This window comes from Natator depressus, chromosome 24 (genome assembly GCF_965152275.1).
Source record: "Natator depressus isolate rNatDep1 chromosome 24, rNatDep2.hap1, whole genome shotgun sequence".
NCBI classification, from domain to species: Eukaryota; Metazoa; Chordata; order Testudines; family Cheloniidae; genus Natator; species Natator depressus.
The window spans coordinates 19,364,008-19,378,324 of record NC_134257.1 but is presented as its reverse complement, the minus strand read 5'-3'; the positions used below and the strand labels follow the sequence as shown (position 1 = coordinate 19,378,324).

General features: G+C 54.7%; 1 long non-coding RNA gene across 1 annotated transcript in view; it reads left to right on the top strand.

The window, feature by feature from the left end:
• LOC141977103 (uncharacterized) overlaps nt 1-8,406 on the top strand; it is a 42,352-nt gene extending 33,946 nt beyond the window's left edge. Inside the window, exons 2-3 of the long non-coding RNA XR_012636172.1 lie at nt 5,628-5,792; nt 8,292-8,406. This is a non-coding gene — a long non-coding RNA (uncharacterized LOC141977103). The remainder of the gene's footprint in view (nt 1-5,627; nt 5,793-8,291) is intronic.
• The last annotated feature ends 5,911 nt before the right edge of the window (nt 8,407-14,317 follow it).

The window sequence follows — 14,317 nt, the reverse complement described above, 5'->3', positions numbered from 1 at the left end:
CACAGGCTGCGGCTGACTTGCTGTTTAACTGTTTCCTTCCACATTGAAGCGATTTGGTGTAACAGGATGAGAGGCAGGGGCAGGTCATGTCCCCGTGACTGTCACTGGCTCCATCTGACATCTGCGCTTTGCCGGTCACCACGATTCCGTCCGGAGCCATGACTATGACGAGGATTGCTCCGCAGAGCGCCCTTCTCCGGTGTCCCGGAGCCCCCGCTCTGCTACGGCGAGGCGTGTCTGGGCCATGCGGGAGCTGGGAGAAATTTTCCAACCGAAACTTTTCTCCACTGAAAAATGCAGGTTTGGGGAGACTGAAACGTTTCACGAATTTGTGTCGATTTCTCTGCATTTCTTCAGCTGGAAAAAATTCTAGAAAAACAAATTCTGAAAAAAGGAAACGTTTTGTCTGGACAGTTCCAGAATTAAATGTTTTGATTTGTGTCTTTTCATTTCAAAATTGACAGCAATTTTTATTTTAAAACCAATTTAAAAATATTTTGAAATATTTGAAAATGAAACAAAACCATTTTTTCCTGGCTTTTTAGTTAGATGAGAATTTTGGGCCCACCAAAAAAGATCCCCCCACCCCCAGATCTTTGAGAACTGCCAGTGAACCAAAAAATCGGTTATTTGTGCATCTCTGTTGCCTGGTGCTTTCCCCCCCTGAATCTCGGCTCTAAGTCCTTTTCCATCCTCATTTCGCTCTTGACTCTCTCCTCCTCCCCCCGGCAGAGCTCGCTGTGTCAGCCGTGAGAAGGCCCCGTTCGGCTCCGAGCCCAGCCCCGTGGGCCTGCCAGCACCAGGATGGTTTCCTTCCTTCTCTGCCTTCTCCCTGCTCTCCTAGCTAGGAGTGCACAAGGTGAGTCACCCACTGCTGTGGCCATTGAAACCCGCCTGGACTTGGACACTTTACCCCCCATGGATCCCCAGTCAGGGGAACATCCAGCATGTGCAGGGAGGGGGGATTAGCTCTGTGTGGGGTACAGGGCCCTGTCTACACTACGGCTGCTGTCGTGGCTTAGCCACAGAGCTGTGGCTGGGCCAGCAGAGCCCCGTAGTGAAGATGCCTCGTGTCCCAATGGACGGGGTTTTCCATCCCTCTAGGAACTCCCCTCCCCGAGCGACGGCAGCCGAATTGAGGGAAGCATTCACCCATCGACCTCCATCTCTCCCAGGGGTTAGATTGGTCACACTGCAGTGCTCAGGGTGTGAATTCCCCAAGTGCCGCAGCCATAGCAACCCATCTATTGGGCATGGACCTGAGGGACACCGTGACTGGACACTGCCCTGAATTCTTATTCCCACGATGGCCCCTCTGCACTGCTTTGGCAGCATAAAGGGGAATTAATAGAGGGGTAAATTACACAATAGGGGACTGAGTGTAACCTGGAATCAGGCCTACAATTTCCTGTAGCAGAGGGCTCTCCAACCGAGCAAACAGAGGCAGCATGAGATCCAATGGTGGGAGTTGAATTTAGATCAGTCCAAGGTGGAATTAATCCTGGCACCAGCTTCTCAAGGAGGGGTGGGGGTGGGGGTGGGGGTGGGGATTCTCCATCTCTTGGTCTCTGTACATTGGGATTGGACGTCCTTCTGGAAGATTGGCTCTAGCTCGACCATCAGATATGGGCTGCATGGAGGAAGGGCTGGGTGAGGTTTTCTGCCTTGGGCTAGGCCGGAGCTCAGACTAGATCAGCATCAGAGCCTGAAACTCTTAGACTCTCTAAAAGAAAAGTTGTGAAGATGCTGCACTTACACAGCTCGTGTGCAGGGCGCTGCACATAAGGACTGAAGGGCAGAGATTCTCCACTTACATGTCCCCAAGAGGTCCATGCGCTGTGGTTAATATGACTTGTATCAACGGTAATTTGGGGAACAAGAGACAATGAACGTCCCTTTGTGCTGTTTAACACAGTTTTTTCCTGGCAATTTCCATCCTTGCCATCCCCCACATACTGCAAATGATCCAGAGATGTGGGCAAAGTTGGCTTTAACTTAAGCCTAGGGCCTGTAACTGGCTGTAGTCCTGGGGGCCAGCCCATCACAGAGCCTTCCCAAAGGGGAGCAATCCCTGCGAAGCTAAGGGCCAAGACAGCTGGCTTCTGCACCCCAAACCTTTCCGTCAGACCCCTCTGCTGGCCGGCTGGCAGCCCAGACAACCTGGCCGCACTCACCTCAATGGCATTTCCCTATTTCTGTGCAATGAAGTAACTTTTGAATGCTGCGTTCCATCAACTCCTAAATTGCAGGGGATGTTCTAGACATCACTGGGCAGAACCCTATTGATTTTGGGGGGTGGGAGACGGAATCAGAAAACCGGAAGAGGGTAATCAGGGACACACAGAGCTGTTGGAGTCTGGCCAGCCCAGCCAGAGCTTCAACCCCCTCTGTAGCTGTGTGTAGATCAAAGAACCGGTTGATGGGGCCATTGACACCTTCCAGCCCATCAACACCCCCCAGCCCAGGTCTGCCCAGTGTCCCCATGGAGCTTAACATGTTACACCCTGAGTGGCTGATCTCCCAGGCAGAAAGACGGATGATGGGGGGCGGGAGGGGAGGAGGGCACACAGAACCCCTGGCATGGGGGAGAATGGAGGACCCTGGTATGGGGGATGGGACTGGGGGGGCACACGGAACCCCTGGCATGGGGAGAGAATAGGAGACCTTGGTACGGGGCAGGGGAATGGAGGGTACACAGAGCCCCTGGCATTAGGTAGGGGATGGGGGTCTGAGCCTGGCGACCCTGCTATAGAAGGAGATGGGAGGGGAACTCGAATTTGTGAGGGCAATGGGGGGCTGCAAGGAGCCCTGGGTGGTGCAATGGATTCAGGCAACGCACGCTGAGAAGTGAGCGATTCTCCGGTACTGTGAATACCTTTAAAACAGGAATGAGATCTTGGGTGGGCGGAGCTGAATTTGTGGGCGGAGCTTGGGAAGAGCACCATCCCCTTCACCTGTCCCCGTGCTGACCCCCTGGGTACCACTGGCCCAGGGCGGCTGAAATTGTGCAACTGCCGAGTGTCCCAGAGAAAACTGGGTCCGTTAACCCCTCGGCTTGTTTGGAGCAGAGGGGGAAGACTTGGGGCTAAGGGACGTGTCAGAGTGACACTGTTACGCCACAGTAAAAAGGAAACACGTGTTCTTCTTTCTCCAGCACAAACAGCGACATGCCAAGCGTGCTTCGGCTCAGCAGACTCCTGCCAGTCTCCAGCAGGGACCTGCACAGTAGACACGGCTAAAGGCGGCTGCGTTACGGCGGCAGAAGAAAATACCCTGGGTAGGTGACATTGCCGTCAATCCACGCACATCCTACCCCACAGTCTGACACATCCTCATCGCTAAGGCCACCCCCAGCACAATCCATCCACAAAGCACATTCACCCGGCACAGAACACTCAGTCCGGGCTCGACGCTTGATTTGTTCAGGCAACATTACAGTGTTGTGACCGGAAGACTGGGCGGTCTGAAATCCTGCCCCTTGGAGCCAGTTGCAGATCTCCCATTGACTTCAGTGGGGCCAGGATTGTGACGATGTGACGCAGCAGGGAGGGGGGAGTGTTGACCTGGGAATGTGCCCTGGGGACGGGAGACCTGAGAGCCTGTCACCTGAGCCAGGAGGGGGAGGGGGAGGTAACACCTCTGCCCAGGAATGTGGATGGAGGCTGCAGCAGGGAACCTGCTCGGTGGGTTTAGTTTCAGTTTGGGGCTGGGTGGAGGAACACAGGGAACCCCAGGGCTGGGGTCTAAGCTCCCTGCTCCCCCAGAAGGACTTCACTGAGGGGTCCTGGGTGTACCCACAAGCTCTGTTTTGGACTGTGTTCCTGTTGTCCAATAAACCTTCGGTTTTACTGGCTGGCTGGGAGTCTCAGTGAATCCCAGGAAGAGGGGTGCAGGGCCTGGACTCCCCCACACTCCGTGACAACTGGATCTCACCCCTTGGGCTTTAGTTATGGATTTTTATTCACTACGTTTTCAGCTCCACAATGGACGGCTGCGCTGCAGCAAGCGAAGCTGCTTTGGGTGGAAATGCACGTTCTGAATTATGTTAAAAAAAGGAAATTTTCAGTGAGACCCCTTGTACGCTACCGGGCTCCCAGAATCCTCTCTGAACCTCTTAGTCACCTGCTGGAGCCCGGCCTGACAAGATTTTTCTCCTTGCTTGGGATGCAAATTCAAGATAGTTTCTGCCTGTTTGACTTCAAGAGATTCCAAACCTTCTCCATTTTCAACTCCCTGGGATCAGGCCAGCAGATTTCACTAGTTCCCTTCTCAGTGTTTGCCCATTTGAAATTGAAAACCTTAGTTACAGACCTAGTTTTGTTCATCGTTCCTTTGAATTAAAGAGATTTAATGTTTCCTTTCATTTACCCTGTAAGAAGGATGCATAGCACAAATCAGCTTTAATGTGATCTATCTATCTATCCCCCCCCCCCCCACACCCTTCTGACCACAGTCAGGAAATTTTCCCAGCACAGTCACAAATGGGCTTATTAAAACTTCCACCCACTCAGGGTATGGCTTCACTGCAGTTAACGTGGACCATGACCCGGGGTTTAGCTCTAACCCCCGCCACCGTCCCTATTAACCACACACAGACCGTTTAACCTGAGTGGACATGAGCTGTGAGCTCAGGCTGGCTGTGCATTTCAAGGTGTAGCTTAGACCCGGGTTCCACTTTAACTTTGCAGTGGGGACACAGCTGTAAACTAGCTTATTTCACACAGTTGCCAATAGTCCTCCAATGCCTTCCCATAATTCCTTGGGGGCCATGTTTTCCTGCCCTCCTGCCTAGTCACTTCTGCTGCACCAAAATCACCTTCCGGTTTATCAACCCCTTGGGGACGTTTTAAACTCCACTTTCCCTGCAGCCGGCTTCGTCTCTACCTGGCTCTCAAGCAGAGACGCCGTCACAGAGACTCAGGGCAGAGAATTGCACAGCTCAGGGCAGTGCTAACAACCATGGGACATGCCTGCAAAAGGCCTAACGCTGCCCCGGGGTTAGTGCAGCACCGGCCTGGTGGTGTCCGGGTGGATCGAACCCCCGGGAGGCTTAGCAGTGCAGATGCTGAGACCAGGGCGTGGCTAACTCGGGTTCACAGATAGCCCCAAGAGCAGAGGTGAGAGAAGAGCAACCCATCTGGCTTTACAAATTGTCACTGAAGAAGAATCACCACGGCCCTTGGGAGATTGTCCCAGTGGTTAATCACCCTCCCTGTGAGATATTCGCCTTATTTCCAGTCTGAGTCTGTCTGGCTCCAACTCCCAGCCACTGGATGGCGTCCGACCTTCCACCGCCCAACTGAGGAGCCCGTTAGTAAATGTTTGTTCCCGGGTGGGTTCTGGCAGACGGGGATCACGTCACCCCTGAATCTGCTCTGTGTTCAGCTACATGGATGGAGCTCCTGGCACCTCTCGCTCTAATGCAGGTTTTCTAGCCCTTTAATCATCCTCATGGCTCTTCTCTGACCCCTCCCCAAGTGTGCAAACTCTTTCTGGAATGGTGGGTGCCAGAACTGGGCACGGGCTCCCAGCAACGTCACCCCAGAGCCAAACTCGGAGGTAAAATAACCTCCCTGCTCCGCCTCGAGGTTCCCCTCCCAGCCTCTCAGTTCTGTTTGTTTTTTTAGCTACAGCAGACGGGGCAAAGTCCACAAGCGTCTTCAAAGGCTGTCTAGATGGCTTCACTGCTTTCATAAAAGGCCCCGTCACTGTCACTCTTGGGAATGGCAAGTATATCCGGGTCAACATCGCACAGTGCAGCACAGACGACTGTAACTCGGCTGTACTGGCAGGTACGTAGGGATCTGTTTTTATGGTGCCGTTTCATGGCTTGTTGGAAGGGCACTAGCTCAAAGCACATTAACGAAGGGTTCACGTGCGTCAGCGGGGTGCACGTGGCAGCTAGGCTGTGGCAGGCTGGCGCAGGGTCGATTCACACCCCAGCAAACCTTACGTCCCCCCACCCATTGTCACAGTCGAATGGTTCATTTGGAAAAGCCCCGACACAATTGTATTTGTGACCATTTCTCCCCTTTCTTGCCCCCAATGTCCATTCACTCGAATGCCATTGAAATACCTGTAGCTGGCGGGTCTCCAAACCAGGGGGTGGAGCGGTCTGGGCCTATTTGAAATCAGACAGGCGAGGGCTGCAGGCGAGAGAGGGGGCAGCAGCCGGGATGGGCTCAAATCTAAACCTCCCTGAGCCTATCAGCCTCCACTTCAAACTCGCCGGGGGCTTTGCCCCCCACTTACCGTGGGAAGCTGCTCCAAGCCCTCCCTCTTCTGATGGCTGGAAACTGAGTTCAGAGACTCGGGGCTGTTCATCGCTGGCCAGTTTATCCCCGTTGGTCCTTGTGCGAAAAATTCCAAATCACCCATTTGGCCATTTCCCCAAACAATTGGATTTCCTGTTGCTTTCAGCTTTTGAATGAGTGAGTGATCAGAGCTGGGACATCGCCGGCGTCACAGAGATGTGGGGGGAGAACACACACGGCTGGGATATCGGCCCCGAGGGGCGCAGCTTGCTCCGGGCGGGCAGGGACAAAGGGAGGAGGGGTTGCTGGTATAGCAAAGGTGTCTGCACCTGCTCGGAGGCTGGGATGGGAATAGGAGACGGACTTGTTGAAAGTCTCCGGGTCGGGATAAAAGGGGTAGCAAGCGGAGGTGGGGGGGACGCCATGGGAGGGTCGGCGACAGACCAGCTAACCAGGAAGAAGAGGTGGGTGTGGCTTTTTTAAAACAGCGATGAGTTTGGTCACTGGGACCCCCTTGGTGCTGTCACCTGATGTGCTGAGACACCCCTGAATCTGTTTTCCCTGCCAGCTTGGCAGCAGTCTGGCAGTACCCCCAGATCCCTGTCTTGCTGAGCCAGATACACTAGCCTGCTACAACACGGATCCAGGGTCCAGGCTTGCTGGGTAGGTAGGTAGGTAGGTTACTAGGCAAAATAAACAAACACGCAAGCTAAGTTGAATACACTAAAGAAACTTGTTACATGTAATATCTTACCTAACAGTTGTTCTAATAATCACTTTCACAGACTAGACTCACTCCCAGTCTGGGCTCTGCCCTTTCCCCATGTTCATTTTCACAGACGTCTTGGCTGGTAAGCAAGGGTGTGCTCACGACTGGCAGCCGCCTCTGTTGTTTGGCTTCCCGCCTTTATATAGGTTTTGCGAAAGGCGGGAATCCTTTGTGCTCAGTTTAAACTACTCCTCTGCTCTTGTGGGAAAAAAAAGCATCCAAGATGGATTCCAGCATCAGGAATCCAGAGACAGTCTCATGCTTTTGCAGGGCCCATCACAGGCTTACAGGAAAAACAAGTCCATTTACAGGTCATTGTTTGTTCACCAATGGGCCACCGAGTTCCTTAAGTACCCTTCAGGGCCCTCACTTAGCAGGGCTACATTAATAACACAGGGTTATACTCCATGTTCGTAACCATCTACAAAGATGATACCTGCATGCAAATGAGAAAACCCAATTCAGTAGATTACAATTTTTCCAGTGATCGATCACGTGAAGTATTTTGCATAAAGCATATTACAGTTATGTCATAGTCATAGTCATAAGCATATCTGCATAAAGCCTGTGGAATGCCCCTGGTTTGCCATGGGTTCAATGCCCCACTCCCAAACCCCTCCTTCCCCATTCCCCCTCACCCCCACTGTCCTCCCTCTCTTTGTCTGAGAGATCAGTCATTCCGGGTGTAACCATGTACACTGGGCAAAGTGGAGATGGGGGCTTGGGGATGTCAGTGGGGCCATCAAACAGGTGTTTGATCTGAGACAGTTGCAGAGGTGGCCGCTCTGATCAGATGGCAGGAGGGTGTTTCCGATTTCTTCCACTCAGGTGGCCCTGAGTTCCTAGAACAGTGGTTCTCAAACCTTTGTACTGGTGACCCCTTTCACACAGCAAGCCTCTGAGTGTGACCCCTCTTATAAATTAAAAACACTTTTTAATATATTTAACACCATTATAAATGTTGGATGCAAAGCGGGGTTTGGGTTTGAGGCTGACAGCTCACAACCCCCCATGTAATAACCTCGCAACCCCCTGAGGGGTCCTAACCCCCAGTTTGAGAACCCCTGGCCTAGAAAGTACCTGGAAATGCTGGAATTGATCGGCTGCCAGATTCAGAGGTTGCCGTGTGATAGACAGACGGAGCAATGCTCTCAGGCTGGGGTGGGGCCTTCGCATGCTTGACCAGTGCAGGTCGGCGGGCACGCCTTGCAATTTGAACGAAGTTTAACCCACCCTGTGACCATGTCTCTCTCTCTCTCGGTTCTCAGTGCCCGAGGAGAACACCGCCGGGAACGGGCTACAGTGCCCCACCTGCTTTGATCTGAACTCTGATTCATGCAACAGCCAAATCACCCCTTGTACAGGGGATGAGAACTATTGCATTGATTTCGCTGGGTTTCGAGCCAAAGGTAAATGCTGCCAGCTGGCCACAGTGCGGGAGCGACCCCGGGAACCTCACGCCTCGGGAACTCCCCAAAGGGCTGGTGAAACCTAGGGCCAGTCTACACTAGAAGGGCGACCGCGGTGCCATTGTACCGCATCCGGTGAAGACGCTCTGTGCTGACGGGCGAGAACTCTCTGGTCGGCATAATAAAACCACCTCCGCGAGCAGCAGTGGGGATGGCAGCGGGAAGTGGGCACCGGCACTTAGGGTGGCGTAACTTACACCCGCTGAAGGAGGTGGCTTATTCACACCCTGGAGTGACATAACTTGTACCTACCCAAGCTGTAGTGTAGACAGGCCCCTAGAGTCTCCCAGACCCTCGGGCTGTGCTGAAGCTTTGGGAGGGTGGGGGCGGCCAAGAGGGGTTTTTGGCTGGGGGCAAGGAGAGAGGAATTGGGAAATTTTCCCTTCCAGACCAGCTCCCCCATCTCAGTGATGCTGCCCGGCTCCTGGAGTTATGACAACACCGTCTCTTGCCACGGGAAGGGTTGTTATGTCAATGATGCAGAGCTGGGGAGAGAACCCAGGAGTCCTGGCTCCCAGCCCCCCTGCTCTAATCGCTAGCCCCCAGTCTCCTGTGAGGGCTGGAGAGAGAACCCAGGAGTCCTGATTCCAGCCCTCCCACACACTGCTCTAACTCACTAGACCCTGCCCCCTCTCCGAGCTGGGGAGGGAACCCAGCAGCCCCCACTGCTCTGACCACTAGACCCCACCCGCTGTATGTTTAAGGTGGAGCTAAGCCATTGCTCAGTGCGGAAGCTCCTGTTCTCAGTGTGTGTCCAGGACTCCCAGTGCTTTGGGGTGTTTATAAAATAACTGAACCAAGCGGTCGGGGCTGCCGGGGACGCTGAGAGCCGGGCATGTTCCCCGGGGGGCCGCGCGCTGGGGAAGGATCCGCCCCCGGGCGATCAGCTGGGTTCCAAACTCCAGCTTCAGTCTCTTGTGGAGCTGCAGAAAGGGGCGCGGGGGAGGCAAGAGGGGACCAGACGCCCGGCCTGCCGTGGCCGGTTACAGCGAGAGCAGGGAGAGCACCGGGCGGGTGGGACCGGGGGGCAGAGGCGGGAACCGCTGGATGGTGGAGACAGAGGTTCTGGGGGCAGAGAAGGAACCAGAGCTGCCCCCGCCTCATAACAGGCTCGTTTCCTCCCTCGGGTCCATCTTCTTCTCCAGGTGTTCCTGCTTTGGATATATCAAGATTTTCTGGCAAAGGGTGTGCTACTACATCTATAAAAGACGTTACCCCTGGAATCTCCCTGCCTTTGGCAGACTACGTGTATGTCTTCACAAAGGTGACCTCCACACCTGCGGAGACAGTAACCATCGATCTGGCTCTGGAGCAATTCCCCTCTGCCCTCTAACTGCCTGGCCTGACTGGGTGCTGCTGGGGAAGCTGCTCTCCTGAGCCCGGCCCTGCACGGGCCCCGCAGCGCCCGATTCCTGCCCATTGGAGCCCAACTAATATATCGTTCGTTAATTCTATTGATTACTTACAAATTTGCAGGGATCACTGGGAGGTCTGACAGGTTCTGGTGCCTAGATCCGCCCCAGCGTTCTTAAAATTGCCGTTCAGCTGGGGACCCCGCTGGGGCCGGTCGCAGCCCTCGCACTGGAGGAACCCTCCTGTATTTCTAATCATTGATCAGCATCTGTAGCAGAGTCCCACATGCCTGGGGGACAGCGGTAAGACAGAATGCCCACCCGCCCCGCCCCACACTCGCACCGCCCCTTGCAGAACAACCGGAAATGTTAGTTATCGTCTTCCTCATCACCATCACCTTCCTCATCACCAGCTGGTGCCGTGGTCCAGGCACCCCCCAAACGCTACATCTCGCCCGCCTCCTGCCCACAGGCTGGGGTACGACTTTTATAATGTTACCCCGACGTCACTGTGCCTAATGCCTATTCCTTAGGGGGTTCTCCCCTCTTCCTGATCTGTCTCTCCTCACCCTGCCAATGTTGGGGTCCCGTCTCCTATAGGTTAGTATGTTAGTGATCTCAGCTTATTATCAGACATGTCAATTCCTTGCCATGGCCGGCTTGTGGTCAGACATCTGCAGATGTTCCCGTCCTACAGCATCCCAACGCCGGTGTTAGCTCACGTCCCTGTGGCTGGCTGGTGTCGTTATGGAGAAACCTCCCCCTTAAAGACTCTATTCCCAGTCCCCCAGAACTTAGGGGTGATTGTTGGGCCATTTATCTGTGCCAGAGTTCGTAGGTCCCAAGCCTTATCCTAACAGCTGCACTCAGCGTCTTACAGGAGACAGGCCTGTGGGTTCCTTGGGCTACTGCCGAATGAAATGAGTGCTAATGCTGGCTCGATGGGCTACAGAATAAAAGCCTGGATTTCCAGTTGCACTGACCCTTCCCTGGAGGCCTTTGTGCTGCCAGGACAATGCACAGGGTCCGCTGCGTAGTCAAGGATCTGCACGGTGTATGGGTGTGTGCGTCTGTCCCAGTACCTCATGGCTGGCTGGAATCTCTCTGTGGATTTGCAAATTCACTGAATAAATCAGAATCCTAAATAAAGCCCCCGGTGTGTGGTTACGTTCGGGTTGCTCGCTGCTGAGCCCGTCCGCAGGAGACTGGGGCCCTGTCAGATGCAGTAGCCATATAAAACGAGGAGTCCTGTGGCACCTTAAAGACTAACAAATTTATTTGGGCATAAACATATAAGACTTTGCTTGGCTGTCTGTGTATATGTACACACCGGGCACCCCATATGATGTTCTTTGAACATAGAACGTAGGTTTTACTTTGCACCCAGGCTGAAGCCCAAGCTCTGGGACCCTGTGGGGTCTCCACTACAAGGTCCACACTGCTGGTCACCCAGCACTGAGATGCAGCTGTCTCTGGGGTGGGACATGGGGGCTGTTTATACAGGGACCCTTTACCCGGCGCTGAGATGCAGCCACTTCTAGGGTGGGGCAGCACAGGCCCCGTCTGCCCTGTAGGCCTGATTTGGCACCCATGCCGACCTGCAGGGCAGACGACCCCACTGTTGTGAAATGGGGCTGGAATCGATGCAGAACATTTACTTTGGGGTTTAGCCCCAGGGCAGCTGCACGGGTTGGGGGCTGGGGGAGCAGAGTGCAGAGCGAGCGTCAGCCAGGAGCGCCCCGTACCCACGCAGCCCCTGTGAGTGTCCCAGTGAGGGGACTGGCCTCTGCCAGCTTGGAAAGACTGATCATCATATTTGGGGACGGGAAGGAATTTTCCTCCAGGGCAGATTGGAAGAGGCCCTGGGGGTTTTTCGCCTTCCTCTGTAGCGTGGTGCACGGGTCACCTGCTGGAGGATTCTCTGCTCCTTGAAGTCTTTAAACCACGATTTGAGGACTTCAATAGCTCAGAGATAGGTGAGAGGTTTATCGCAGGAGTGGGTGGGTGAGATTCTGTGGCCTGCTTTGTGCAGGAGGTCGGACGCGATGATCATAATGGTCCCTTCTGACCTTAATATCTTTAAATCTATGAATCTAGGAACTGCACTAACCTCTGTTGCCTGCTTTAGGAGGCTAATATTATTAATTTGGATAATATGGGTTATAGGCTCGCCAATTAATCTGATCAGAAGATAATAAGGTTCTTGTCCCAAGCTCAGGTGACACCGAGTTTGCAAGGTCCCTCGGGATGTACGACAAGGAAACTCCCACTGAAAACAAAAATGGAGACGGGACCTGCCTTCGTCGAGGCTTTTATTGGGATAAATGGAATAACAATCAAATGGAACAATCCGGGTTACAAAGGCAATAATATTGTTCTAAAGATACCCGTGGGATTATACACTCTACAGCTTTCACACTGATACCCTCACGCCCTTCCTCCAGAACCTGGTGGCAAGAGACAAAGGACCAGCCCCTGACATGCCCAGGGAGCTGAGTGGGAGGTGCAGGGCTTGGGAGACGCGAAAGAGCTGAAAAGCTGTAGAAAGGTATCGACGCTAGCTGAGAGTTTGACTTTAACCTGCAACTCAGGAACTAAGATAAACTAACCATTAAGAGCGAGAACGACTCCAGCCTGGTGGGTCACCCCTTCTAGAGAGCTTGAGCATCTGAGGTAGTTTCCACAAAATACCAGGATACACGGGCTCCCTAGGCTGGCATGTTTGTAGGTATTAATGCCACGGAGAGACCTACTAATGCCATTCACTCATTCTCACCTCTGCTATTTCTGGCCTAACCGGTTCTCCCCATGTTCTTTGCCGTGTGCCTGTTAAGTTTAAAGAGCATATGAATGAAGGCACCCCCCCATACGAACTTGCTTCAACGCATACTCACGTAGCTGTGTTCAAGGTCACAACCCTACGTGGGGCGTGTGCTTTCACCTATCAGCCAGCCCGGTGAAAGGTCCGGAGCAGGTGTTCGGTACCTGGCCTTCGCTCAGCATCCAGGATGTGGCCTGTAGGTCCCTTGCCTCACAGCCAAGAATATTCTAATGTAAACCTAGAAACTTGCTGCTGTAAAACAAACAATCAACCCAGAGGAAACCCATAAGAAAAGGCAGTTAAGCAAGCAAGCAGGCCAGCCCCATAGGCCACACCACGCTGCAATTCCCACCTCGGGCGCCGTCCTGCAGCCGGGGCCACGCCCAGCCCACTTGGCAGGGGGCTCTTCCGTACGCAGCTACCGAGACCGGCGGCTGGGGGCAGAGGGGCCAGAGCCGAGCCCTGCTGGGCTCGTATTTCCTGCTGGAGGCGTGGAGGAGAAATAAAGATCGGTTCTCTTTCAACAGCGATTTAATGCTGCTAAATCCCCTGGGCTCGGCTGCACGGGTCGGACCAGCTGAGCACGGAGCTCTCTCCTGGCCCGAGAACCCAGGAATTCTGTCTGGGGTCAGTGGGGCCAGACCCCCAGCTGGGGTCCATGGGCTGTCGCTCCATTGGAGTGATGCTGGTTTCCACGAGCTCAGGGTCTGGACACAGAAGGGATTTGTCTGCAGGTTGCTCTGTGCTGGTTGCCGGCACCAGGGGGTAGGAAGCACAATCTAGTGGTGAGAGCACCAGCCTGGCAGTCAGGGGAGCCGCAATGAATTCCCTCTGTGGCCTTGGGCAGGTCCCGTCGTCTGCCCGTGCCTCAGTTTCCTCATCTCTGGAAGGGGGCGACTAGCCCTGGCCTGCCTCCTGATCAATCCAACCAGAGTCTGCGGTGCTCTGGTGATTCCTAGACCCCCTGCCCAGAAGGGACTGGTATGGCCGTCGCGCCCGACCGCCCAAGGGACACAGGACGTCCCTGGACTAATTCCTGCTTCCCCACAGCAGATCTGTGAGGAAACCCTGACTTAACACTTGCCCATGACGGAGAATCCACCCCGGCCCAGGGCTGCAGGAGGCTGGTGAAAGCCGGCTGGCCTGGCCCCAGGGCTGAGGGTGCCCGCAGACAAGTGCTGGGGGGAACAGCGCCCCCTGCTGCCAGCACGCCCACTGCAACACGGCCGCGGGTCTCCCAGGTAGGTCCCAGCTCTGCAACACCACAGCCAGCCACCGATGGGCCCTGGGGGGCAGGGAACAGCCACAGCGCCGGGCCAGATCGATGTGCCTGGATCTAACCACCCCAGCCCTCCTCGCCCGTCTCCCTGCACTGGGTATTTGGAGAGAAGGGAGAGCCCCCACCCCGCTCCCTGCAGCACGGGGCCGCCCAGTGCCATGCTGGGGCATCGGGGCCAGCCTGGGTCTGTCCATTGCATGGGAGCCAAGCGCTTCCGTTGGCCAGGGTCACGAGGCCGGACTCGCCGCACACGCCGGGGGAGGCCGCAGAGCGGGGGCTGCCGGGGGGCTGGGGAAGCTGCTGGTTTGCGCGTGAAAGCGGGCGACTGCACAAGTGGCAGCTGCACTGAGCCCCATGTGGGGGCAGGGTGCAG